Below are 5415 nucleotides of genomic sequence, written 5' to 3' on the forward strand. Positions count from 1 at the left end.
GATTTCAGCCACTATAGATGTTCCCGTCTCTGATCGCCCCTGTTCTGGCTGAGGCTCCTCAACAGCATCTGGCTCATCACTGCGCCACCCGGTGGCTTCTGCTGATCCATTCAGGCCGAACCAATTGATGCTCGCATCCCCCGGATCCTGCTCGTTAAAGAACTGTAGATTGGCGATGTCCTCCTCTAACTCTACCAAATCATCCAACCCTTGACTAGGTCATCCTCTTGGACCATACTGATCTCTGCCCTAGCTAGTAATTCTACCATCGACTTAGCCTGATCTAACAACACAATGAAACCATACGGGCTATATGCTTCCTTGGTAAAGCTCCTAGATCCCTCAGGTTCTGAATCAGTATCCCCATTCTCTTTCTCAGTCACCCTAGTTCTGTTTTCAATAGTCATCACCACTAGCTCGGGCTGGGTTAATGGCGTGCTCATCATGCATAGTTCTGTGCATTTCGGGATGAAAAACGCTGGCTTAGGTAGGTGAGAGGGCGTGATGTACATGCTTGGGTCATATGGAATGACCGCGGTTTGGATTAGGTTGATGCGTTTGGGTGGTGGAGCTTGGTTATGTGGTGGGAGTGGGTTGGTGGTGACATTCGGCTTCTCTGGAGGCGCAATCACTTTGTTGTCAATAAGATCCTGGATCTCATGACGCAGTCTGTAGCATTGGTCGATGTCGTGATCATGCTGTTGGTGAAAGGCACAGTATTTGGCCGGGTTATGGGAAGCAGGGAGTTTGTCTGGTAATGGCCGCGGCTCCAGGGGCTTCAAATGCTTCTTTCTAATTAAAAAACCCCCAGGGCCTTAGACAAAGGCATATAAAGCGGGGTAAAAGTCCTCTGGCCCCGAGGTGGATATTTTGTTGGTTGAGGGGTAGCACTAGATGTGCCGGTAAAGGGTGTGGCTATTGTTGGTGTGGTGGTGGTGACCATGCCCACATCGGAAGTTCTGGCAGCTGCAGCACTATTTGTGCCTGCATTCAAACTGCGGGTAAACGCCCTATTGGGCTGCTCTCTCTCGTGGTCAATCAAACCTTGCTTTATGGCATCCTCAATCTGTACCCCAATCTTGTGTAAGTCAGCAAAGGTGGGAAGGGGTAAGACGATCATTTTTTGTATGAGCTTTGGCTGAAGGTTGCGTACAACCATTCTTATCTGATCTCTCTCAGCCGGCCTGGTGGTCATCATAGAAGCTTTGGCTCTCCAACGGGTTACAAAGTCAGAGAAGCCCTCTTTCGGCTCTTGCCTGGTCGTCTCAAGATCACGGGTTGTGACCTCGATTTGGGTATTGTATGAATACTGGGCGACAAAGGCCTCGGCCATTTCCTCCCAACTTCTTTTCACTGAGTCCTCCAGTTTGGCGTACCAGATGGCCACGATACTCGACAGGGTCCAACCAAAAAGGGAAAGCTTCTGTAATCTTGTCAAGCCCATCGGGTGCAAAGCATCTGAAAACAACCTTAAGTGGACAGTGGGATCTCCTGACCCGTCAAAACGGTCGATGTGAGGCATCTTAAACCTGTCTGGCAACGTCACTGCCGAATCGGTATATCCATCTTCAATGTCCGGGATGGAGTTGACTCCCTGGGCTCGCTTGAACAACTTTTCAAGCTTACTGACTTTCAGTGCGGTTGGATCCACCTCAAATTCAAACGGTGTATCCACTGGATTAGCCGGTGCTTTGGACTGCTGAGGTGGGATTGGCAGTGGGACTGGCCCTGTCGGAACATCGTATTTTCCTGGACGTGAGCCGCCTCCCCGGGTGTTGGAACCATAGGTGGGGGTGGGGGTGGGGGTGGGGGTGGATGCGAAGCAGACGCTCCGGCTTGTTGGGGTTGCTGCTGTTGCTGAAGTCTGGCAATCAGTTCTGCTTGTTGAGCCATAACTTCTGCTTGACGGGTGGTAATCTCTGTCTGTCAGGCAGCATCTCGCTGCATGGCTTGCATGCTCTCCTGGAGCTGACGCATTATGTCCTCCATACTGGCCATAAGGTGCTGATCTGACTGAATGACAGGTGTATCTCTCTCTGCAGTAGAAATGGAAACCTCAGCCCAACTACACATTGGTGGGGTGGACAATGACCACTGATCTGGTAACCGCTGTATTGATGAACTGTGCCTAACTGACCTCCGTCTAATAACTGGGAGTAATGAAAAGAACACTGCTAGTCCATCAACTAGATCCTCAGATCGATGAAGCCTTCTACCTCTAACCTAGAGTGCTTTTGGGAGAAACTGCCTCTTCGGAAGCAATGATGCAATACTACCTTGCAAAAAGATAAATAAAGCAAAATAAGGAAACAAACAACCAGAAAAACGGACAGCATTTTGGCTTTAAAATAAAGACAACACACAGTTGGTATTGTAAGCTGAACATATTGTTCTCAACACTGATCATTGCCTCCAAATTACTGCCTCAAATTTGATATCCCCAAATACTGATGCCGCAGGCCTGATACTCGGACTTGCAAACTGATACATACAACCCTGTAGAGACACAATCTGACAGCACATACCAAGCAAGTGAGAGCCAAAATACCCCTATGTTGGGGTAGGGGTACCCTATCCTAGTTTCATCAAAAGTTAGGGTTTCACTACGCACGCATGCGGTTTCAAACAACCTACATTCGGGTAAGCAACTTGTCCTAGTTTGGAATGGTCACTATGGTTTCCAATATGCAACTAGGTCGAATGGTCGAAAAGGGTACCTCGGTAAAAATCAAGGTTTGTGCTCCCATCGTGGCAGAGCCCGTAACCGGTCAGCCTTATGGCATACTTTTCTATGCAAGCCTTCGGCAAACTGTTCAGGAATAGCAGATGGCAAACACTGTAACTTAGGCGGCAACAATGCAAATGCAATGCAAAGAAACACATAAGTGTAAACAAAACAACATATCATAATGTTCGAGTCAAATTCTCTAAATCCCCAGCGGAGTCGCCAGAAACTGTAGACCGCCCAAACTCTTTCAGCGCGCGAGGGCGCGAATTGGGTTCTTAGCTACTACAGTTCGGACTCCTGTCACGGTTCTGAATCTAATCTCACAAAGTGCAATGTAAGATTGATAAATCACCAAAGAGTCAAAATCCGGCAATTGGTTTCGAAGAATCAATTTTGAAAAAAAGTGCCAAACATGAACTGCTTTGCCAGGTTTCAGAGTCGCCACCTAAATGTTTTGTTTTGGGAAATTTAGGAAATCCTGACTCGTGCTTAAGACCATGTGTCCGTCATCACCAAAGTTGCCTCGGCTCAGGAACTTGGGTACGAGGGGGAAATGTCATGAAATGAGCACCCTCGCTCACCCGATCAAAGGATCGGCCTCTACTAAACAAGATATGTTATTTTTGAAAACGCATGTGTTCTTATTCAAGTTTATTAATCCAACTTACTATGTGATGTGCACAGCATACAAGTATAGACTAAATTACTCGATTTGGAACAAAATATCTCATGATTGTTTTTCGAAAATGGTTTGAAGATGCTACTCGCAAGTAGGCTAAAATGCGGATTTGCCACCCTCAAGTGGGCTTAAAACATGATGATTTTGCCACCCTCAAGTGGGCTTAAAACTCACATTTTGATAAATTGTTCCAATTCAAGTAATGAAGCCTTTATCCACAAGCATTTATACAGTTATATCAGTTAAGCAAATAGCCTCATGGCAAGCATGCTATCATGGCAACACTCACACTCATGCAAGGATGCTAAAGCATAAACACTTACAGTATACTCCGAGCTAAAACAGAAAACTAGTTAGAAATATGCATGAATTTAACTATGTCAACAATGCCTAATGCAACGCATGCAAAAATGCAACTAAGTAGGCTCGGCTATCTAAGATGGCATATGGATGTAACACTAGATAACATGCTTTGAAACACGTATTCAAGTAAGTATTGAAATTCAATGAAGTTTGAATGATGCGCCGAGCCCGGTGCATGCAATATGAATGAATGATGCACGCATGCAAAACATAAGCATGCTAATTGAAACATGCCCTAAAACTAACCACTGAAAGTGGGTAAATAAAAGGGAGAAAGATGTTGGAAGACATTCACACACAAACGCACACTTATTACAACATTTGCCCTCTCGATGGAGGGTCCGAATAAATAGGGTAAGCTATGCTAAGCTAAGCTACTTATTACAAAACAAAACTAATTAACTATTCTAGTTAACAAATTAGTTATTACAACACAAATCGATTAGCTAAGTACATTAACTAATTAAGTACAAAACCGATGAGTTAACTAGTTAATCAAAGCAGTTAAAAGGAGCCTCGGGGCGAGGAATGCATGCATGCTTGGTTGCTTCTTCCCGAAATCTCGTCGCCTTGCCACCAGTTGCCTCTGTTTGCGTTCACTTTGATTCTGAACACCAAACCCATTCCCAGTCTGTTTCTGCTCCAGAACCAGAACAACCTTGAACCATCTTCAGGTTGGTGAACTGCCGGCCATCAGGGGAGGCTGTAGGCCATCTGTCGGCCACTTAAATAGGCTGTAGGCCATTTCCTCTGGCCGGTCGGCCAGTTGCTTCTGCACACCTCCATTTTGCTGCAAACAGAGTTCAACAAGGACAAAGCAAGGCATTTGCAGGGCATGTGTGTACAACCACCCTCCTTCTCATTTCTTAAGCTCAAAGGAGTGCGGTACTCGGCTCTCGGGCCACCAACCTAGCATCGCAATGCACGATGGCTGAGAAGCCGAGTTTGTACAAGTTAATGAATGCACAAGTAACACACAAGACTTGAGAGGCCTCCACCCTATCATGCACAATCAAGGGGGACGGCGACTAAGAAATGAGGCACGTTTTGTCACTTCAAGTACGAAATGTCCCTCGTTTCTCATGTTTGGATTAACGTTCGATCCAAACACGTGCAATGCATCACACATGAAAACAACATGCCTATCTATCAATGCTAGAGTGGCATGCACAAGGCTCTACCATATAAGCAATGTATGCATGGCATGTTTAAAGGCTAAGGCATCAAAACTAGTGAAGTGTATTACACACGAGGCATGCACTATCCATCTCAAATGCTTAAACCAACCATGGATAGACCTATACCATGCCAAAACAGTGGCGAAATCATGTTGGAAATGAAACACTAAAAGCTACAACAACATGCTCATGCATTGGCTCGCAGGCTAGGCATTAATGAAGAAGTGATACACAAGAGAGTATGATAGAGATGTAGGCACTGAAATTGCATACTAAATAATGCTATATCATGCAAACAGCACAAGCATAGCATGTTAGGGTGCTCAAAACTCAAGACTAGCTAAGGCATTTGCACCATAGCCATATCAAGCAAGCCCCAAAAGACCAAGATCACTCAAAACAGTCCTAAGGCATGTCAAAACAATGCTAGAAACATGGTGGAGTGTAGCCAAAATAGCTAGAATGGT

This window comes from Camellia sinensis, chromosome 15 (genome assembly GCF_055761805.1).
Source record: "Camellia sinensis isolate YWXY chromosome 15, ASM5576180v1, whole genome shotgun sequence".
Lineage (NCBI taxonomy): Eukaryota > Viridiplantae > Streptophyta > Magnoliopsida > Ericales > Theaceae > Camellia > Camellia sinensis.